This window comes from Monodelphis domestica, chromosome 2, assembly GCF_027887165.1.
Source record: "Monodelphis domestica isolate mMonDom1 chromosome 2, mMonDom1.pri, whole genome shotgun sequence".
Classification (NCBI taxonomy): domain Eukaryota; kingdom Metazoa; phylum Chordata; class Mammalia; order Didelphimorphia; family Didelphidae; genus Monodelphis; species Monodelphis domestica.
The window spans coordinates 407,165,920-407,190,449 of NC_077228.1; the positions used below are offsets into that span (position 1 = coordinate 407,165,920).

The following is a 24,530-nucleotide window of genomic DNA, read 5'->3' on the forward strand; positions in this document are numbered from 1 at the left end:
GATGCTTGCTCATACTGAGAAATGAAAAGAGTGTACAAACAGTTTTCTCTGGTGGTGGCAGTGGTGGTGTCAATGTAACATTCATCTCTCTTGCATTCCTTGATGTTCAGGGAAGATAGCCCATGAAACTTAATATGTCTGGCTTACAAGGTAGCAGTTGGGGGGGGGGAGAAGGAGGAAGAGAAAGATAGGGAGGACACTGGCTCTCAGACTGTTTATGCCAATACCCTCCCTCCTTGTGCTCTCTCCCAATATGGGGCATACATACCCTCTGCCTCCTGTTGGTTCTGTTGCCATGGATCAAGAAAGGCTGCCAGCAGAAGTATTCTGCTGATCTTGAAATCAGAAGGCAGCTCAGAGGCTCCTGATGTCTCAGCTCTGTTTTTAATTTTATCTGAGTGACTGCCACTCTGTTTTGCCTTTGGTTTCAAATTTACTTTGTAGTTTCCTAAGTAAAGGGAAGCCACCAGAGAAAGAGCTCCTTTGAGTTGCGATTTGTTCTGTTGCAGTTTTCACTGGGGGCATAGCAAAGAATGATGGTTGATAATTGAGCTGGCAACAAGAGTAGATAGGCATTTAGAAGAATATGAACACTTACTTCTCTTTCTTTTTTCCTTTCTCCTTTTTTTACCTCCTTTATTATTTGTCAAGTACCTACCATGTGCAAGGTATTATGTTTGGTGCTTAGAAGAGATACAGAGACAAAGAAAATACCCCCTGATTTCAAGGCACTTGTGGTCAGTGGTGGGTGGGGTGGGATGGGAACTAACTCTCATATATGGCACCTGGCAGGCACAAATATTTAATTTAATCCTCCACAGCATTGGAGGGTAGGTACTATTATTATCCCCTTTTACAGCTGAGGAAACTGAGGCAAAGAGGTTAAGTGCCTTGTCACATAGGTAGTGAATGCCTGAATCTGAATTTGAACTCAGTCCCCCCCCCCACACACAATGCAGTTGTTTATTGAGAGAGAAAGAGAGGAAAACCTGGGGAAAAATCCCTCACATCCTTAACCTGCTACCTACTCCATTGGAACTCCATCTCTAACTCCCACAGAATCAGAACACTCTCTTGTCAGTTAGGAACTTGGGTCTTCCCTACTCCAGTTGCAATTCTTTATCCACTGGGCCACCTACCTACCTCAAGGTAAGACATGTCTATTAAGAGAAAATTAAAAAAATGGAATATTAAAGGTACATAAGTATGCATTTGAAGAGTAGCCCAATATTAATGGATTCTAATTTACAGTGATAAACAGCTATTTTGGATGTCAAGAACATGATATTGAACTTTTATTGAGCTAATAATAAAAGATTCATTGCTATTTAGTTGTGTTCAGTTCTTTGTGACTCCATTTGGGGTTTTCTTGGCAAAGATACTGAAGTGGTTTACTGTTTCCTTCTCCAATTTATTTTAAAGTTAAGGAAACTGAGGCAAATAGGGTAATTTTTTCTTCAGTATCGTCATCCATAAAATAAAATGGCAAATAACTTCAAGATCTTTGCCAAGAAAATCCTGAATGGTGTCACAAAGAGTCAGACAGAACTGAAAAATGACTAAACAACAACAATATTCAAGGTGTTATAGTGCTTTACAAATATTATGTCATTTGATCATAATGGCGACCCAAGTGCTAATATTATCTCCATTTTACAGTTGAGGAAAGTGAGGTAAACAGAGATTAAAGTAATTTGTCCAGGGTCACCCAACTTGTAAGTGTCCAAAGCCCAGTTATAACAGATCTTTCTGCCTGCAGACCCATTGTTCTATGGATTACATGACCTAGATAACTGCTTTTTGGTCCTGAGGAAAACTCTAGATTTTTATAGTGGGAAATACTGATCTGACTCTCCCCATGTACATGAAGCCCAGAGAGAGTCAGCAGTACTTGCAAGTGTTACAAGAAACAACAGAGTGGGGAAAAGGAAGACATTTTTGTTACTTTGCATTTGTGATTTGTAGTTATTGGTATAATTGTATCTTATAAGATCAGGGCTTTACATTTATGTAAAGCTTTATGATCATCATATCTATCTCATCTGATCACAATTATTCTCCATATTTTCCTGATGAAGAAATTGAGTTTCAAAATTCTTCTTTATCATGCAATGTTCCTTTCAACAACGTATTCTCATTGCTTTAATCCATAACACATTGCATATTTTGTATTTATCATTGCTTCTCTCATAAGATTGAGTCTCTATGTTTAAATATTGACCCAAGGCCTCCAAACTCTTGACTTCATCCCACCTTAGACAAGCCTAATTCAATTCCATTTTTTTGGTAACAGAGGCAGGGATATAGGCTTGGCTGAAAAGGGCTAGCTAGGTTTTAGTTAAAATCACTTTTCAACTCAAGGGAAGAGATCATCAAAAATCCTGTGCTTCTATGTAGACAAGGAAAGTGATGTGTTCAAAGCCTCTACTGTCTATTGATTATACAGAAAGTTCTTTGAGAAGTTCTAAATTCAGAGAACTTGAGCAGTTGAAAGAAAAAAACTGATTTGAATCCCATCATTTTGAAACATGTCTTCTAGCCTCTGTGTAATGCTGAAAAAAAGTGCTATAGAGCAGCGATTCTTGGCTTCCTCTAAAGGAAGCAGTGGAAAGATAAGAATTTAGACACGAGGGCATCTGGGATAAAATAATATTTCCCTCTTTTGGGACCCAATAGCCGTACAACACATTGGAAGTGGTGGGGTGAGGCTGAAGGAAAGAGTTTGCATTTTAAAGAAGGGTAAGAAGTTTCAGGAATTAAGTGAAAGAAGCTAATGGAACCATTATGGTAGCCCCTAGCTTGGAGGTAAAAAGTCCACCCCATCACTAGTGAAATAATCATGCCTTCACTCTAGTTCATGATCTTAAGAGAACTCTCAAGATAGGGAATGGTGAATACCATTTTGAATATATTTCAATGAAGTTTAAGGATAATGAATTCTGAAGCTCAGATGGTGACAATTTTCTTCTCCAAGTAAATGACTATACCTAGAATGGCATGAATAGAAACTGCACGAATTCTTTTAGATCAGAGGACCACTTAATATATAACTTTCTTCAGTATACTCTGGTGTCCTGAAATAACAAGCCCCATTTAGTGCCAAGAACTGGCTTATAGCCAGAAAGAATCAGGTTCAAACAATCACAACTAAGGCAGCTAGAAGAAATAATTAGGCCTTACTCCACTGATATGGAATTGGAAAGATGATATGAAATTTTCAGGGCAAAATAATTTCAAAAGGCCTTTGCTTCTAGTGTTTTTAGCATGACACCTTACAATGTATGCTACATTAGAGTTCTACAAATTGTGATTGAATGAAATCAATGCTGAATCAGGAGAGACCAGGCCTGGAATCTCACCTGTGACCTTTTACTGAGTGGGTGACTTCCAGCAACAATTAGACCCTTTGAGTGCATGTTTCCTCATCTGTAAAATTATTCTGATTTCTAGCTATTCCAGATTTCTATAATTAATACAGGGTCTTTTTTCCTTTTGAGGGTACATAAAGACTTCTTACAGTAAGGTCAAATAAACCAGAGAGGACAGATGAGATAGAATTTCCACTATAAAACTATCATTTTAAAAGGACCTTCAACTGTTAGTGCTTTTAACACCACACATTCTTATACAAAAAAGTTATCTTCTTCAAAATAAATGTACACATTCATAAAAAAATAGCCCAGCTAAGGTTAAAGCTGGAGCACTTGCCCTAAAACTGAAATTGAATATGAACAGCTTACCTTGAGGTTTTAGGGGAGGTAGGGGAAACTTTACTTCTACTGTTGCCCACTTGTTTTTAAAACATCTTACTCAACTCTAAATCGTCTTTGGTGGTCAGATGAACTTCAAAACAAAAAAGCCCAATGTACTGTCTGGAGCCTCGCTACTCAAGAGCATAGCAGCCAAAATTACCTGTGACCTTTCTCAGTAGTGTGAGCAGAAATCCCTCCTTGAGAGTGCTAGCGATAAAGAAATTTGGACTTCATCCTTTCATGGGTTTGCTCTGAGGAATGCTTATTGGCAGGATGCTAAGAATAAACCAGTTATTGAAGAGGGGACCTGGGAAGTTGACAGGCATGGCTAAACCCAGCAGGGAAATTTGATGAGGAAATAAGATGCTTTGTAGATGGTGTGTAGTGATTAGTCTTTTGAATGCTGGGATTTATTATATAAGTGAGAGGGGGAAGGGAGGCTTATTGTATCCACAGATACCACTTATACTGGTATTCTTCAAGCTAATGAGACACATAATGCCACATTTGTTTATACATTTCTAGTGAAACCCCTTTCTGTAGAGTATTTTAATGAGATTGAAAGCCAGAAGAACCAAAGCAGCAGTATTTTTTTTGTTAACTCAACAACAACAACAAAAAGGACAAAAGAACAAGAATGAAAACCACAGTTAATATCTGTTCATGAGACAGGTTTCTTTAAACAGAAGAGATGCATTTGGGACGAGAGTATTTATTTCTCTCTCATGGTCGAGGAGGGGGAGAAATAAAACTGAGACTCATAATTGGCTGAGGGAAAGCTCCATGATTAAGCAAAAGGGAACTCCCAAAGCCAGTCCTGTCTCTGTAGACCCAGGGGTGACTGGTGTGCCTTCACTCAAAGTTTGAGAGGGCCAGCTCTTTGCCTCAGGGCATGGACATTGAGAGGTACTGGGGGTACTTTCAGCCCTCAGCAGTTTAAAAAACACCTGAGATAAACACCTAGTTTGTAAAGTTAATTAGTTTAATAGAACATCACTGGTTGAGGTAATCCCTTCCTGTGCAGCAGCACCCTAGGTGAGCACTTCCTCAGTTATTCTCATCCGGGGGACTGTCTGTTCCCATGTTTCAATTCCCCTTCTGACTGACTTGTCTTTAAAAGTTGATATAAGGACACGGATTGTTGTACTGCTTTTTCCTAGGTGCAAAAATTGCTAGTTCCAGTTCTTCCCACACTCATGCCTTCCCTTTGAAAGGCATTTTTCTAACTTTGCCATGCATCTGGTTAAAAGCAAGTGGTTAGCAATTATGCTAATTAACTGTGAAAATAAGTGGGTTTAAACAGGTGAAATAGAGGCCATGTGGAAACTGAAAGTTTCTCTACTTCACCTCCACCCATGGAACTAGGCAGCTTCAATGACTGAACAAATTTTCTATGTGGATTTCACCAACATCCATTTTACCCCTATTGTGAGAGAAATCTGACCTTATCAGACTGAAATCTCAAGTGACCTTAAATGTATTCCATGTTTCACACTATAGAGACCATTATTTCTATCATGATGTTGCACAATTCCTATTAAATTGGGAGTTCTTTGAGGGCAGGGGTTAGTCATTTGTCTCTTTCTGTATCTTTAGAACTTAGCACACTGCTTGGGACATAATATTTATTTAATAAATATTTGTTGACCAACTGAGAAAATAACTGTCTAGCTAATGTCAAATATAACATAAGCATAGCTAGACTCAGGGATCACTATAAAATTTTTGTGGGGTAGCCAGAGGGCACAATGGATAGAATCCTGGACCTGGAGTCAGGAAGATTTTCTGGAGTAAAAATCTGTTCTCAGATACTAGCTGGGCAAGTCACTTAATCCCTGTTTGCCTCAGTTTCCTCATTTGCAAAATGAACTGGAGAAGGAATTGCCAAATTACTGCAGTGTCTGCCAAGAAAAACCCAAATGCAGTCAGGAAGAGTTGGATGTGACTGAACAACAAAATGAATTTTTGTGCTTGCTTTATTAAACTGTCTATATTTTATCCTTACTACCCTTTTGCTAAGTGTACCTTAATATAATTAACTTTTTAAAAGTTGAAATAACATATTAGCCTGCTTATCTGAAACAATATATCAATCTGTTTAAGTATGGAAGTAGGGAATAAAATATCTTTGTTAGTAAACAGCCGAGAAGAATAAATTCAGAATTAATCTATTATTTACTCATAAATGCCAGGGTATGTAGTTCTTTTAAGTATCTAAGATTAGATTTTTCACTTTGTATTAAAAGTTCATGAAGTGAGTCTAAAGGTCTCCTTTGGATCAAAAGTACTGTAAACTGATTTACACACTATCTCCTGTTTTCACATCACAGTGTGAAACTTGCTTGCCTCCCTTCCTTTGAAACAAGTGAACTCAGACAGCAATGAATAACTTGTTAAAGGACATATATATATATATATATATATTAAAAAAAAGAATCCAACTTATTTACAATACAGACATAATGAAACCCACATATTTAATCAAGGCATACCATGTGAAGTGAAATAAAGTGATGGGTTAGGACAAGAAAGGCATAGTGGTACAATGGGGAAAACCCCCACTGGCTTTGAAAGTTAGAAGACTGGGGTTTGAATCTAGCTTTACTCTTATTAGCTCTGTGATTTTATTTTTTGGTCCTTTAATGTCCTTAGCTATAAGATAAGTGTACTGGAATCTATAAATTGTAAGGAAATTTTTAGTCATAAATCTATGAGCTTATGATGTTTCTGGTGATTTTACTGTGGAGTATCTAAACTTGGAAGAAAACAAATTGAGACATATTTTCATTTCTACTTATTAATTCAAAGAAAGGAGATATTATTTGAATTGATTTAGGAAACATTTTATTTATGCTAATCAGTTATTAACAACCTAACATAAATCCAGACATCTTATATTCCTATGCTGTATAAATTTTAGATTATGATAACACCCTTACACATTTTAATTAATGTGCTGGTGGGATCATAGAAATTGGAATTGAAAGGAACCTTAAATATCCTTTAGCTAAAGCACCACATTCTACAGAAGAAGAAACTGAGGCACAAAGAGTATAACTTTCACAGTGGTAAAGTTAATAGTGAGGGAAAAGTTAATTTTCAGCTAAATATTTTTCACATTTAAATAAAAAGCATACAATATGTACATTTTAGGTACACACCCATTTTAAATTTCACACTTTTTTTGCATGTTGCTAAATAAATATTTTGAAAAGTAAATATAAACTGCTGCTGAAGTGATTATTCCACTTCATAAAAGATGCAGCATTGTGTAAATATGGTGTCTTGGAATACTGGAATTAAGCAAGAATGTCTGCTTTGATTTGGAACTATGCCCAAAGGGTGCTAAAAGAATATCTACCCTTTGACCCAGCCATAGCACTGCTGGGTCTGTACCCCAAAGAGATAATGGACACAAAGACTTGTACAAAAATATTCATAGCTGCGCTCTTTGTGGTGGCCCAAAACTGGAAAATGAGGGGATGCCCATCAATTGGGGAATGGCTGAACAAACTGTGGTATATGTTGGTGATGGAGTACTATTGTGCTAAAAGGAATAATAAAGTGGAGAAGTTCCATGGAGACTGGAACAACCTCCAGGAAGTGATGCAGAGCGAGAGGAGCAGAACCAGGAGAACATTGTACACAGAGACTAATACACTGTGGTATAATCGAACGTAATGGACTTCTCCATTAGTGGCGGTGTAATGTCCCTGAACAACTTACAGGGATCCAGGAGAAAAAAACACCATTCATAAGCAAAGGATAAACTATGGGAGTGGAAACACCGAGAAAAAGCAACTGCCTGAATACAGAGGTTGAGGGGACATGACAGAGGATAGACTCTAAATGAACACTCTAATGCAAATACTATCAACAAAGCAATGGGTTCAAATCAAGAAAACATCTAATGCCCAGTGGACTTACGCGTCGGCTATGGGGGGTGGGGGGGGGGGAGGAAAAGAAAATGATCTATGTCTTTAACGAATAATGCTTGGAAATGATCAAATAAAATATATTTAAAAAAAAAAAAAGAATGTCTGCTTTGTTGTTGTTGCTTCCTGTGCCAAACCAAGAATGTTTGGGGGTGTTTATTTTACCTTAAAATGGAAGAACCAGAGGGAAATTGTATTTGCACCTTCAACTTAAAGGCTATATTTAGTTTATTTTCTGCTACAAACGAATTGCAGTAAAGAGTATTCCTTTCATAATAGATTCCAATGTCATCTTTTAAACATTTCCTCATTCTTTTTTGCAGAGGTCTCTCAGTCCTCTCCTCTGGTTGGATTCTCTCTCCCCTTCCCCCCCCCTGCACCCCCCCCCCCAGCCATCAATGTAACTTTTTATAAACAGCTTCAATATGAATCTTTTATGACTGTTCTTCAGTCATCTGAGTTATACTGAACGCTGAAGGCAAAAGGATATCTCCACTCTGGATGCTGGCTAAGAGAGAAGCAACATGCAGTCCACACAAAGGAAATCCAATCCTTTAACAGCTCATTAAAAAAGCATTACCTTCCACCAGTGCTGACCTCCAGCCATAGAAAGGATAAAGATGGCTGTCTGTCAATCATGTTTACCTAACGAATTCTGGCACAATATGATGATGAATGGACAGATCTAAAAAGAGACGATATTGCTCAGAACTCTTCGGTACTCTTAATACCACCTTTAAAGAAGCAAAAGACCTCATCAGTAATCCGAGACTGGTGCTTGAGGGTTAGGGCTATACCAGGGCTAAATTTGCCTGGTACTGACTGCAGATGAGATACAAGAAGTGCCAGAGACACGTTTTTTTTTTTTTTGTTTGTTTGTTTGTTTTTTGCATCCTGAAGAATTTTGATGTGAGTGTATATGAGAGATCATAATAATTTCCTATATCTTAATGTCTTACTCTGATATTTTGGGGGCCTGTAGTCATTTTAGAGGAGGAGGACTAAATAGCGGATTCTGACTTTGACAGTAATCATAGCCTCAGAGGGTACAAAGGAAACTTGAAAAAAATCTTTTTAGTTCTTCTTCCTCCTTTCCAGGTAGGTGTACACCTATTAGATGTCTGATCTTAGAGGTCACACAATCATAGTTCATAAGATTATAGTATCATGGGTGTAGAACTGAAAGATACACCAGGGGCCACCTAGTTCAAACCTTTAAATTTACAGATATAGAAACTGAAATCTAGTCAGTCTAAGTGACTTGCCCAAGGTCACAGAGGTAGGAAGCATGAAAGGCAGAATTGTGTAGTTCAAAGTTCCCCCTTTAATCAGAGAAAGATTTCTCTCCTCTAGATTTCACAATATTCAAGTAAAGAAGTTCTTAAATTCCTCTTGCTAGTGCTTTTCACAATTTTTAGTGTCAATTTTTTTTCTCAATTTTTCACAATTTCACAATTTTTACAGTGTCAAAATTCCCTCTAAAGGGTAAAGACTTCTAAATACTCTTGTACTTTGAGTAGCATCTTGCTTTGTTCCTTTCTGGAAATGTTTTATAGGCATTTATTACCTCCACTCTACATAATATTCTTTCTTACTCTTGAAGACTTGTATTACATTTACCTATCTGCTCGCCTACCCCAATTGGTGCTAAGTAAGTTACAAGTCTCTTAACCTTTCTTCACAGATTCTATTTGTAGTGATCTGAAGAACACAGAAAGTTCATGAGGGAACTCATTCTACAAAGAATGCAGTAACAGCAACAATGTATTATGATCAACTGTGATTGAATGACTTAACTATTATCAACAAGGCAAGGATCCAGGACAACTCCAAGAGACTCATGAAATAAAAAAAAGATATCAAGCACCAAAGAAAGAACACATGGAATCTGAATTCAAACCAACACACACCATTCTGTATTTCTTCCATGATTTTTTCCTCCATGAAAGCAATACTTGCCAGTGTGATGAACATGGAAATAAGTGTTATATGATAATGTATGTACAACCCCTATCATGCTACCTGACTTCTTGGGGAGGGGAGAAGGGTGAGGGGGAAAGAGAACATGGATTTTAAAGTATCAGAAAATGAATAGTGAGAAATTGTATTGGCATGTAATCTGAAAAAAGTTAAACTTTATTATTCTAAAAAATAGTACTTTTCCTCCTAGTAGGAGTAGGTGGGGCAATTCCCCACAATAAGGACAAAGCTAGGGAAAGTGTTTCTTTCTAGTTCTCCCCTGTTTTCTTTTTCTTAACTATGCTAACATAACTATTGTCTATCAAATATCTCTGTCTGTCTGTCTCTCTCTGTGTATATTTATATTTTATTTATAAGCACACACATATATGCACATATATACAAGAATATGATTGTTTAGGTAGTGTGGAGGGGTGGCAGTGGGTGTGTTCGTGTGTCTGTCCTTAATCCATGCTTATCTGTTATCTGGGTCTAGATTTTGAGGACATCAAAGACAGAAGAATTATTTTAAAATCTCCCAAGTCTCAGACCCATGAAAGATTAATGTTTATTGATGATTTTGATTACATCCATTCAGATTTCTACCCTTATACCCCATTTTGAGTCAATTTCAGAATTTAGGATTATATTACTCTCACATCCACTAAAAAAGATCTTCTAATGACTTTATTTTGCTGATTTAAATTTGGCCTGTGTTTCATTATGGCTATCAGGAACATTTTCTTCACCATATTCATTCCTTGTCCAGTATTTTCCCATTTTGTATTTATGTAGATTTATAGGCAGGTAAATAACAGTAGTGGATAAAATGTTAAACTTGGAATCAGGAAGTCCTGGGTTCAAATAATACCATAAAACATTCATTGAGTGACCCTGATTAAGTCGTTTAATCCTGCCTGCCTTAATTTCCTCATCTATCTACAAGATAGTTGTGAGGCTCAAACAAGGCAACATATATAAAATATTTAGCAACAATTAACAAAAGTAACATATAAATGCTAGCTATTATTAATATTACAAATTATTTTTCTATATTACTGTATTGTTTTATAATATCCTTTAGAATATGGTTCTGTATTATAGGTGGGACAAAATCAAACATCTATTTAAATTTATGTCTGTAAATAGCAAGGAATTCTTTTTTTTTAGATAAGAGGTGTGGCACATTCTGAAAGTCCTTGGATTTATCTTTAGCTGTAGTACAGTGGTCTGGGACTCAGAAATAGCTAGAAAAAACCAAGAACTAAGGGAAGGAGTTACTGGTCTCATGGATGTGGGTCTGCCAATGAGTTAGGGGGACAGGGAGATCTGTAATAAGTAAATTTCAAAGAAGGTAGCCAGTGCAATATCTTACTGATGATAGGACACATACAGTCTGGTGATTCAGCAAACACTGGATTGAGGGAGGGGAGAAGATGAAGGTCCAATTCCTGAGAGGGAGAAGATGAAGGTCCAATTCCAAAGGTAAACAAATAGGTGCCATTGATATCTGTGTATCTTGAAAGCACTGAATTCCAGGGGGCCTATATAACAAGTAGGAAAACAAGTCACAGAGCAAAAATTCAGACCAGGAGGTCAATACCCAATCAAGAAGTAAAATACAAGTAGTGGAGGAGAGCTGACTGCTTGACTCAGTTTATCACTCCAAGGTTTAGGACTTTTTATTGCAGAATTGTCTACCAAGGCAAGTAATAACTTGAAACCAAATAGAAGATCAAAAGACAAGCCTCCCAGTCCCAAACCTCAGGATCTCTAAGGAAATGAAAAGATAGATGTGTCAAGGCAGGGTTGAAGGGCATAGGGCAAGCTTAGGGCAAAACACAGAAAAGGAAACTTTGGAGAGGCTAGAAAGGGAAATTTTCTTTCTTTCTTCCTTTCTTTCTTTCTTCCTTTCTTTCTTTCTTTCTTTCTTTCTTTCTTTCTTTCTTTCTTTCTTTCTTTCTTTCTTTCTTTCTTTCTTTCTTTCTTTCTTTCTTTCTTTCTTTCTTTCTTTCTTTCTTTCTTTCTTTCTTTCTTTCTTTCTTTCTTTCTTTCTTTCTTTCTTTCTTTCTTTCTTTCTTTCTTTCTTTCTTTCTTTCTTTCTTTCTTTCTTTCTTTTTCTTTTTTTTTTTGGTCATCCAAGGAGTCAGGGGAAACACAAACCTCCTTTCAGAGTCCATAGTCAGGAAGTGTGAAATCAATATTTCCGGACTATGGACATACCACTCAATATGTAAGACCAGAAGAGGGCGATATTCAAATAACTTGAACTGTTCAAAGGCAAAAGGAGCTACCTCCAGAGGTAGTAGCTTTTCCATTACTGCAGAACTTAAAGCATTGACTGAAATGGTTGATCATTCAATGGGAATATATTTTAACGCATATTTCTGCAGAATTACTCATTGGAGTAGATGGCCTGTGAAGTCCCTTCTGTCTCTTAGCTTCTGCAAACAAATACATACATTCACTTAATTCTTGCATCAGTAGAATTAAATCAAACAACTTCCCTTTTGAAGTTACAGTAAAAATGCATTAAGGCAACATCCATCTTTGTTTACTCTGAGAATGACTACATCAATCATTCCACATGTCAAGGCCTGGGGCTCCCATTCCTAGAGATAAGGATTGCAGATGTAGATGCTAGGAGAGCTGAGAACCTTACAGCTTTACCAAACTAAATCCATTGGCTAGAGATGGAGATAATATCTAGCTTGGGCAGTGGGCCCATGGACTCTGAGGACAAAAGCTTGTAGAAGTCAGGAGTCAGCCAGGAAAAGGAAGAGGAATTGAGGAAGACAAGATTGATTGATAAGATTGATATAAACTCTGTAACTTTCCCCTTTGATTTGTTATTGTAGGCACCCCCATTCCCCTATGTTTCCCTCCAGTGTATATTAGCAAAACACTTTAAAAACACTTAAAAGCTGATGATATTTTCAAGGAGACATGGTAGGGAAGGGGCTGGTGTCCTTTCCTTCAGCCTTAGCTCTGCTCAAAAACCTATCACAGAAGGGAGATAGGAATCAGAGCTTTCTGGGGGGAGAAAAAGAGGAATTTGGGAGTAATTCAAATCAATATGCCACTTAGTACAAGGTACTATTTTATTTTAGGTTAAGGAATTCCAAAGACCAAAACAAAGAAAAACAATCCTGCCTTTAAGCTGACATTCTAATTAGGGCATATAAGATGTAAAAGTGCAAATATATATAAAATAAAGTGAGGAGATAGCAAACCATGGCAATCATGAAGTGTCCTCTGAATACTAATAATTCTAAATAGTTAATTTAGATAAATCAAGTAATTTGGATAAAATGAAAATAGCTAATAATTCTAAAAGATGAAAGTGTTGGATAAAGCATGTCTTAAATGGAATAGAGAATAACTTGTACTTCCATAATACCTGTGCCAATTGTAGAGAGAAGGGAAGAACTTACAAAGTGATGCAGAGTAAACAAAACAGAACAAAAAGCACAATATAAATAATGACTACAATATGATGACAAATTTAAATGGCAAAAATATCAGAGTAAAAATATTAGAAAACATTGACACTATAAAGCCCACCTCCTCCCCTGTTTAAATAAACTAAAAAATACACTTTTATAATACTTTGTAGAGATTGTACATTTTAGAGGAATGTGTTGGGGCTTTTTATGATAAATCAATATTTATTAAAAAATTCATCTCTTTGGAATAATGATAGATTATAAAACCCTTCCCTAAGTTATTATATTTCATCCTGTTCAATCCGTTTCTCATTTCCTCAGTGAAATATTGCATTGTTTGTGCTAAAATTTTCATACTAATTCTCTAGGCATACATACACATACATATAAATAATTTAGATATAGTTTATTGTCCTCTGGCTAAAAATGTTTCCTGTATTTAGCTTTAGAAGTAATGTTAATGTTAATGATAGCAGCTAGCATTTACATAGTACTTTAAGGTTTACAAATACTTTATATATCTATATTAATTTAAGTTATGTTTATTTTAATAATTTAATGATGTTCATTTAATAATGTTCATAAAACATAGTTTTCTTTTCAGGACATAAAAGACTTGATTAAAGGGATACAACTGGTGCCCCTCTCTAGTCAGGAGAATCCTCAGAAAGCTACTCCAGAAATGAAATACTTTGTAAGACCAATATCCAGTAAAAACTCATGAGCCCCCATTGGCATGTATCCATTACTAGACTAACCAGAGTGCACACTAACTCAGGACAAATAACATTCAATTCCATAGCATAGAAAAATAAGAGACAAGAAAGACATGCTTTGCACAGTGGAGTACACATTTTCTCAGGGACACTCAAAAGGGGGTACACATGGAGAGTCACATACACATGTAAAACATGTGGCCAGGACTATATATACCTATTATCATACCAATATAACTGCTATTATCTTCTAATGACCTCATTGGGCAAGTTTGTGTCTATTGTATTGGAGTCTGTTTTTTTAGATCTCTCTTCTACACCTTTCTCTGTTAGGCATTTATATTCGCTCTCTTTAAAAGGGTGTCTATTCTGTTATTCTCTAGTGTCCCTATCTGTTCTTCAACAGGAGTGTGGCTTCTTTTCAAGTCTGCTTTGATCATTTCTTTAGTTCATAGCCCAGGGCTTGTACCTACTATCTAGTAAAGCTCTTAGATTTTTTTAAAGCTATTTTTTCTATGTTTTGCCTCTATTTTATCAATTGAATCTGATTTATCTGAGTTATGATCAGAAAATTGCTTTTAATTCCTACCATCCACTGGTTGCAGAGAATGAGTTAGGTAAGTATTTACTTAGAAAAACTGCATAAACTACATTAAGAATATTCTCAATCCTCATTGCCCCACGCTATCAATTGCCCCTTGGAGACCTGGAAAAGGAGCCCTTCATAGGGTCTTAGGCATAGAAAGGTGGCATACCTTGTCCAAGGACACACAGGTAAGAATGGATCAAATATTCAAGCCCAGTGCTTTGGTTCCAAGTTTAATGCCCTTTCTGTAATACCTCTAAAACATCGGGGCAATTCCTTTCTTTTTTCTCTCTACAATTCCTTAATAAGTTAGGGAAACCAAACCAGAACAAGACCAATTTGAAACTACTTCTTCAATAACTAAAAAGAAAAATTGGTGACTTCTCCAGTTTGGATGCCTCTTCAAAGTATAGTAGTTCCTTCATGCCTTTACTAAGATGTCAAGATTGGTTACTGAGTTGCTTTCATTGACCACAAAATCATCATATGGTATATCTAGCATACACATAAAGAGTTTCTCTGTCCTTCACAAGACTTAGTTTTGGAGGAAATATCTGTTGATGGACATTTTTAGTTCAGTAGCGACTTCAAGATCTTACTCTATGTTGGCCTTTCTTTGAAGAGTGCAGATTCCTCTATTAGGCCATGAGACATTGGAATAGCCTCAAAAGAGTTTATGGTTGTATAGAAAGAAAATGCCTGGTTTCTTGGCAGCTAGTTCATAATCAAGAAATTCAGAAGCTGAAAATTCTTTTGGCTCTTCAGTTCATTTGTGTCATGGTAAGAAACACCTTTCTGAAGTGGAAAGAAAATGAGAGGGGTATATCCATGATGCTAGTCTATTGGATCATGAACTTTAATAAGCTAGATTTAATTGAAATAGAGATTGAAGGACTCCCAAGAACTTGCTATTTAGTGTTCCTGGAGCTCTTAGAATAGCTGATATTCCCACAACAAGAAAGTCACTTTCAACATCTTTTAGCCTGTCTCTGTAAAATGTGAGATTTGAGTCTGATTCACAGAATTTTTGTGAAGCCTTATCAATCAAACATCTGGCAGCAATTCTACCAAACACTATTCTTTGATGGTTAAGATATATACCAGGGATGCGGAAGTCATTCAGAACCCCTAAGATAGTGTTAATTTTAGTAAAATATATTCATTAATGATCATCAAAGAAAAGTTTTAGGAGAAGCCTATATTTAGGACAGAAAGAAAAAAAAATTGAACATTCATGGTAGAAACTAAACTGCTCAGTTCTTTATAAATATTACCTCATTTATGCATAAGAACAAACAATATATTTATGACTTGTTTTGTTTTATTATATTTTATTTCATTTTCTACTGGAGAGCCATCAAATTGGTGTAGCAGATAGAGCACAAACCTAGAGTAAGGAAGACCCAAGTTCAAATCTTATTTCAGACAACATTTACTAGCTGGTGACTCTAGATAAATCACTTAATTTCTATCTGCCTCAGCTTCTAAAATGATAAAATCAAAGACAGTAATAATACCTACCTCCCATGGTTATTTTGAGGATTAAGTGAGATAATATTTATAAAGCATTGAGCACAATGTCTCTGGCACATAGTAGGTGCTTGATAATTTCCCCCCCTTTCTTTTCTTGCTGAAAACTAGAAAAGGCCATCCTAAAAATGCAGCATATGTGGTAAGAATTGAGCTAAAGTGAGCTGAAGGGAGAAACAGATCACATCCGATTTAGAGTTTATTAAATATTTGCCAATTTCTGAGCTAGATTCTGAGGAGAAAAGACAAACACTGTCCTCAAGGAGCTTACATACTACATATTAATATGTTACAACATATTAACATACTTCTCAAAACCATGATAATAGCTGACAATTTTGTAGCATCTCAATACTTGAAAAAAATTAAAAAATGATATATTAGTACATTTTAACCCCATCAAAACCCTGGGAGATAGGATTATTTCTTATTTGAGAAGGCTTGTATAAGTTAAATGACCTGCTTAGGGTCTCTCACCTAGTAAGTCTAGATTCAATCCAATACTTTCCAACATTCTATCCTTTATGCCACTTGAGATAATTATGACTCAGAGTAAAGTTAATAGTTATGTGTCCCAGCTATGCTAACTATGTTTGCATTGTCAATCTTATCACCTCATTTGAGAGAGAAATATTTCCTTCAAAACTGGATTTTGTTCTTGGCACATAGTAGGTGTTCAATCTATATGTGTTCATCGTTTAATAATTGATTGAAATGGCAGGATGTTCTTCCAACTGGTGATGTCTTGGTAAGCAGAAGCACATAATAGAAAGTATCTAAATACCTTAAGTTAAAGGCTATGACTTATATTCCCATGGCAATCCTTGTAGATAACATCCATCATGAAGGCCAGATGGTCTCTTTGGGAAACATTGGCCCTAGACAAAGGATCCTGGCATTATTTTTCTATTTGCTTCTTGAACTATCCATTTAAAAATGAAGAGAGAACTCATTTGGAAAGTGATTTATTAGTGAACTGAGCAAATTGTCTTTCTAATTCTTGTCATTAAGGATTTATAGCCATCTGCAGAGTAAAGGGAAAAAATACCAGACTGGGAATCAAAAAATTCTGGAATCTAGTTCTGGGTCCATTATGAACTAGTTGTGTGACCTTGAGGAAGTCATTTAGATTTTTCTTTATTTTTCCTCATGGATTGATAATGTCTATGCTACTTACCTTAAAGGTTTGTTGGGAATGTTCAAATAAGATAATGAATGTGAACATATTTTATTTTATTTTAAACCCTTACCTTCCATCTTGGAATCAAGTGGTATAAAGTGTATAAAGTGGTAAGGGCTAGGCAAGGGGGTCAAGTGACTTGCCCAGGGTCACACAGCTGGGAAATGTCTCTAAAGCCAGATTTAAACCCAGGACCTCCCATCTCTAGGCCTGACTCTCAATCCACTGAGCTACCCAGCAGCCCCCATGTGAACATATTTTAAAAAGCATAAAGCATTCTAGAAACTCAGAGAACTATCTCTTTTCAGGAGATAATATTAGAGAGTAGATATAGGACCAACTTTGGAGACTAAAAAACTTCAGTTCAGTGCCTATCTTTGTCATACTCTGTCTGTGTGACCATGAACAAGTTACTTAACCTCTCAATTCCTAGGAAATTCACCAAGACAAAAAGTACAAAGGAGTTTCTAATAATATCTATGGAAGGAGTTACCATATTGAGAATTTTCTTTATGGATGGAATCAGTGTACTGAATGAAATATCCCTTTTCATATCAGTCTCATTATTGGGGTACTTGGGCTAATAGTGAATCAGTCTTTGCATTTAGCTGTTTCAATAGTCTGGGAACAGAAAATCTCTACTTTAAATCTAACTACCAACATTTTCCTCAATAGTGAGACTAAACTATGGTTAGAGTTCTAGTGAGCCCCTCCACTAGACTTCCCCAAAAATGTCAATTAGAAAAGAGAAATCAGCCATGTCATGGTTTAGGAGCAGAGATTGGTGAACTTGTCCCTGTTTTGAATTTCTTGGGTCTCTAGTCAGCTTTTTTCATATGTTTTGAGTTTAGCCAACTGTATTTTGACTAGTGATTGCCTTCTCCAATATATAAACTATACATTTTGTAAGAAATGTGGTCATGCACTTTTATTTTGTTTCCATTTAGATAAGTGTGAATTTGTGGGAGACAGCTGCTGGGAGAAAAAAAAAAGATTCCAAATTTCAATAAACTTTCTTATTAGATTTTATTTTCCCGTCAACTATTTGATTTTACCTTTTGCTGAGGGCAAGCAAACTTGAACTTCTCTATGTTCCAGCAGTTCAGTGGTTTCTAAACTTGGCCAGATCTGACCCATCATCTTCTTTTAGGTTAGGATTTTTGTTTTGAAAGCAGGACTCTGTCCATCATCTCTTCAGGAGATGTCAGTTACATTAAGAAAGGGAAGGGAGTTGGTTTACTCTTTTGTAATCCCTTTTTATTTAAGTTCATCTATTCATCAAAAGCTTTCACTCCAAATGAGCCCCCTGGGATGAGTCTTATTTTCAGAGGACTGGTGGGGGCAGCAGCTTCTAATTGTTTTCCATATGTACAAAGGATCTACAGAAGAAAATAACACACGTGAGCAAAATCAAGGCCTCTGGGCCCCAAGAAATACGGCTTTCCATATATTAGGCTGTCTAGTTCAGAGAAATGGCCTGATTGAGGAGACAGGTCTGGTGCCATGTGATTGGAACATATGGAAATAAAAAGAAAGTTAGAAGAAATGGAATTAAGTAGCTTATTTATGTCCACTTCTCCCCAGCCCACAACATAATTATCATTTTACTGAGATCCCTGGGCAATCCTGATGAAGTGTGAGTAGATGTACTCACCAAAGCAAGCACAGAATCAAAGCTTGGATCTCCAACATTCATAGAGCATTTGTGAGTCTTTCCAGTTAAAGTGAGTTAGTCCTCAGGGAAACTGGTGAAAAGCTTCAGAACACCTTTCTACTTATTCTGGTTTTGTTGACATCCAGCAAAGGAAAGTCTCTTCTCAAGCATGTAGAGAGTAGGAGCTTGGTTGAAATCCAGTATACAATGTGGTGTTAACTATAAAAATATATAATATCATTTAACTTGTAAAATTTCCTTAAGTTGTCTCATCTGAGGCCTTGGATAGGAGCCCTCTAGCAATGTGGTCTTGTTGCTCAGTAAAAGGAATTTTTCAATTGCCATTAGTAATAGACCATAATTAGTTTAGTTTAATTTAATTTTGTTTATTTTTTCTGTGTAGAGGTATGTTTGGTCCTCTTGTTCCACAATGCCAGTTTTCTATACAGATTATGATTGACATTTAACTGTTAGAACCCAGAATTCAAGTTTGGATTGACATACCAATGATCAAGAGAGCAGAAGTTTCCTCAAACATATTAACCTGGGGCTTGCACTTTTGACCAATTCACTTTTGTATTTAATAAAGTTTCTCATTGGGAGCCTGCCTGTTTTGATCAAAAGAGAGACCAAGAAGTTTAGACTGAATGCTCTTTATGCGCTCAGCAGTTAATCTCCACTCATTTTTAGAGCTACAGGGACAGATTTTAACTCCTGTACAAATAAACTGCTGAAGTGTTGTTGGGGTTATTTGAAGGCAAGTGTGCTGACCCTCAGAAAAATGGAAAATAACATTTTTAAAGAGGAATAAAACTCATGAAAATCTTTATGGCAGGCTGCTTTAAATACTTTCAATTTTGTCTCACTAGATTTTAGAAAGAAAGGCAACAATGGAGTGGCATATAAAGAGTTATCCCCAGAGGGAGGAAGACCAACATTTAAGTCCTACTTCTGTTTCATACTGGCTATGTGACCCTGAGCAAGTTTACTTAAACTTTCAATGTTCTAGGTAATTCTAGAAGACTGTAATTGCAAAGAAAATATCAATCTACACTGATGGAGGCAGTTTTCTCATCTATGAGTTCTCTATATTAATAAAATCAAAGTTGCAGGTCCTATCTCCTAAATATTGAACACCATAGAGAAGCAAAGTCATTTGTTTGTTTTGAAGGTTCCACTGCCATGCATTAGTATAATTGAGGATGCAGAAGACATAGGATTAGGATTATAAGTAGAATGGAGTGACCTAGAGTAGAATGTTAGACATACTCAATTTAGAGATTTTCAACAGCATTGTTTGACCTTTCAGCAGCATGGAAATACTTGAGTTTAGTACCTAGTTAGAACAATTAGTTAAAATTGGAAGCTACTTGAAAATGGTCTGAGTGTAGTTTATACCCTACCCATTTCCTACATTGTCTCTAATACTACAAGAACAAATATAAAATCATGATTGATACTTAATGATTTAATTATCTTGGCATCCATGATTTCCTCTGAAATTCAATTTAAGCACCACTTTTTCTAAAATGTTCCCAATCAATTTAGCAAACTACATTATTTGGTATATATTCTGTACATGCTACTATATTTACATATTGTCTTTCTCAATAGATGCTCAAGGGCTGTTTCACTTTTGTCCTTGTATCTTCAGTGCTTAGCATATATTAGGTGCCTAATATTTTTTCCAAGGCAAGAAGTCTTTTATATATGTAACTGTATCTTGAAAATTAAATGATTCATTCATGAATTAATAATTTGATTTTATTCTCTCAGGAGTATAGGATTTTTAATAATAATCAAAAGATAAGGGAAAGGAAAATGGTTCTTTCAGTCAAGTGAGCAGAGCAAAGAGAGACAGAGACTCACACCTTCAGCACTTTACCAAAAGCACAAGCTCCAAAAAATAGAGTCCTGCAGCGTGGGTCTCAGCCAAATTTATCTCCTATGCATCCTTATGTAAAATGAAGAAGTAACTTAAAAGAATGCTGGGAATGTAACTCAGGTGTGGCAAATTTTCCATCAGCACATATACCCCTGTGATCCTTTGGGAGACCAGTGTCTCCAATGTGAACCTTAAAATGGCTCAGACTCTACTTCAGAAGATTTGATTAAGCTATTCCCCATTTTTAACAATGGAGGTACTTGGTCAGGAATGTATTGAGAACTTTTAAAATTACTCGACCCTACTCAGACAATGCCTTAGGGTAAGATAAAGTTGAAAACTCCTGATTGAACAATGAAAAGTCCCTAACTCATACTTATAGTGAAGCTAAAACATTACGCTAGATCTATTTTTTGATCTAATACAAAGAGGTGCTCAGTACCTATAAAGGTTAAATTAGTACCTAAAAGGTCAAGAAGCTTACAAAAGGCAAACTTAAGAAAAGAGGTGTGAAGTACTCAGTAGATTTAATCTAACCAGAGAAGGTGAGAACAAAAGAAGATGTGAACTATGAATGGGCAGTCCTGGTAAAAAGCGTCTACTGTGATTGGTAGATGTGAAAATTTAGGGGAGGTGACACAAGAGAAAATTTCCTTAAAAGGAAATGGAGTTTGAAATTGAAGTAGTTGGAGTTCATAGAGTTTTTTGATTGGAAGTTAGTTGGAGTTGGAGTTCAGAGGTTTGGAGACTGCTTGAAGATGATCTTGTGGTGAATGACAAAGACTGACTCGATCTCCCTTGGGCTCAGGCCTCCCTTTCTACTATTTTCTCTTTCTCTCTCTGTCTCTCTCCTTCCCTTAATTCCTTCATTTGTATTAATTAAAATCTTCATAAAACCCAGGTGACTTGGGTATTTTCATATTTGGGAATTTTCCCATGGAGACCACTTATTTTTAAATATAAATCAAGACACTAAAAATTATCTTTATAGTTTGGCCTAAACCTTTATAATTTTGGCAATTCACAGTCTTGGCAAACCACATTTTCATGGTTACACCAATGGATCATTTTAAACATAATTAGCTAAGGTACATACAATTTACACAGGCAAAATACAACTTATGGATAAGGAAATAAAAGGGAATTAAGAAAAAAAAACAATTTAGGGGGCAGTTCCCTTTGATATAACAAAGTACATGTAAACAAATGTAATCAACCCCCCAAAGTTCAGTTCTGCACATTCAGGTTTGCTCAGGAACTCCTGGATCAGTGTGCTGTCTCCATGGGCATCTTCATGGCATCTTCCACAAGGAATTCAGTCTCTGGATTCCGGGAGTCAGTAAATTTCTTATCCTTAATTTTTTTTTCTCAAAAGGAACTTAAAACTTTTCATTACAAAGTAAAAACATATCCCCCCGCCCTGAGGAGGATATCAACACATTCCTCCACACCCCTGAGGAGGATACAGGGATACACATAGGAATCACATAAAGATACATAGTCAGGTTATAAGTATAAAGATAATTATAGGGTTTTGACTTGAATATAAATTAATTGGTCACCAAGGAAAAAAAAATCCAAATAAAATACCCAAGTCAGTCTGAAAATTTATGGTAATTTTAATTAATATAGAGGGAAGGATTTAAGGAGAAAGAAGGAAGAGGGTATAGGATTTCTCCCACCTGGCCTTTGCCAGGGGGAGCTCAAGATTTCTGCTTCTAGGTCTCTGAAGGAGATTAAAGGCTTCTAAGAGGATAAGTTTGGGAAGGAGAGGAGAAAAAACTCAGCCAGAAACTCACCACCAAACCAGACAATAGCTTGTAGCCACATCAAGGTGTCAAAAGGCCCAGCACGCTGCCACCAGCCAAATCTCTGCCGCCAAAAGGTCCCGGAGAGAGGAAGTGAGCCAAATATAGACCTTTTACCTTTGAGTTCCCTCCTCTAAATGCCCATTCTTTAGTTCACATCTTCTTTGATTAGATTATATCTTTTGAGTTACTTAACACTTCTTTGTTAAGTTCACCTTTTGTTAGTTACTTGACCTTTCCATAATTAATTTACCCTTTATAGTTACTTAACACCTTTTTGTATTAAGATCTAAAAATTGACTTAACTTAAAGTTCTAGCTTCACTATAAAGTAAGAACTAAGTATCTTCATTGTTCAATCAGGAGACTATAATTCTATTTTCACCATAATCTAAGATCTAAGTAGGGTGGAATAATTTAAATTTCATATAAGCCATATGGATCAATTATCAAAAACATCCAAGAATCCAAAGAAATTAAAAAATAACTTATGAGTGAAATATAGAATATAAAAATGTGAAACATTATAGGAAAAAGGAAAAAAAATCACAAACCACAACAGGTTCTTATAGGGATCTATGTCCCATAAGCTTGCAATGACAATCATTCACTAACCCAATTTAGCAGTCTGGACTACAATAAGTTGTCACATCATGAAAGAAACTAGAAGAAAAATACATAGGTTTCAAAACAAATGGAAAATAGCATTCCCTGGTTTGACCCATTTTTTTTCTGCTTTCAAGGACAATGGAGGCGGAGCCAGAACAATCAATGCTATATACTTGATAAAGAGTGTGGTACAAGGAAGTCCTGCATTTAACACATGTTAAACAGCCACAGCCTCAAGTCTCACACATAATCAAGCCTTTGTGCTCTTTGCACAGAATGTCATCAATCTTCATAGTATTGGTTTGGTTTTTTTACTTTTTTGTGCTTGTGTGGTACTTTGCAGGTCAACTTCTCTGCTCCTTTTGGTCCATTTTTTCCTTGATTCAGACATAGTCATTGAGCAAAAGTCTCATGATATAAGTTAATGGCAGGTTGAAAGTCTAAAGCTTTTTGGATATGCATCTATATGCTAGGCAAATGGACATCTTAGTTTATTCTATTGCAAAAAGTAAAGCAGTTTAAAAAATCTTTTCAATATTGGTGACATGTGCTTTAAATATAAAAAAAATGAGAGAAAAACTCATACTGTATCACACATGTATGAAAAAAATCAATAATGAAAAAATATCAAAATTATTTATAATTCATAATTCCAGAGGTAAAATATAGAGGCTACTTGCCAAAAAAAATAAGATTCATTTCCTCTTTAACTTGCCATGATTCACAGTGTGAGTACAAGGAGTATAGCAGCAATAATACATTTAAAAGAAAAAAATTTAGAAGGCATAAACTGTTATAAAAAATACATCAGGTCAATATAGGTCACTAATATAGGTTTTTTTTATTTTTAGAAGGAGTAAAGGAAGCTGGGTGGGGTGTTTTTTGGAACAGGATTTAGTTATGAGAGAGGACCAGTACCCACCTGAAAAAGGAAAACGAATCCCTCTCTGCTGGACTGCCAGGGAATTTAAAGCTTACAGATATAAGGAACAGCAAGCAGAAGTGACAGCAGAAGGAGTTAACAGGAACGAGACCCGACTCCCCAGATCTCCTGATGGGCAGGTGTAGGCAATGAGCCTGAGAAGGCTTTGAAGGGAAAGGGAGAAGGAAAAGGGGTGAGGGGAAACCACAGCAGGAGAAGAAATTTGGATCCTCTATTTTTTAATCTTCGTGATTGCCAAAAATTGTAGGATTTTTAGGGGGCAGCTGGGTAGCTAGGTGGATTGAGAGCCAGGCCTAGAGACAGGAGGTTCTAGGTTCAAATCTGACCTCAGCCACTTCCCAGCTGTGTGACCCTGGACAAGTCACTTGACCCCCATTGCCTAGCCCTTACCACTCTTCTGCCTTGGAGCCAATACACAGTATTGACTCCAAGACAGAAGGTAAGGGTTTAAAAAAATTGTAGGATTTTTAATAATAATAATCAAAAGAGAGGGGAAAGAAAAAAGGTTCTTTCAGTCAAGTGAGCAGA

At 36.2% G+C, this 24,530-nt stretch overlaps 1 long non-coding RNA gene across 1 annotated transcript in view; it reads left to right on the forward strand.

Moving 5' to 3' along the window:
- The first annotated feature begins 728 nt into the window (after positions 1 to 728).
- The window catches only part of LOC130457450 (uncharacterized), a 41,966-nt gene continuing 18,164 nt past the window's right edge, over positions 729 to 24,530 (forward strand). The window contains exons 1-2 of the long non-coding RNA XR_008916672.1: positions 729 to 1,149; positions 9,372 to 9,684. This is a non-coding gene — a long non-coding RNA (uncharacterized LOC130457450). The remainder of the gene's footprint in view (positions 1,150 to 9,371; positions 9,685 to 24,530) is intronic.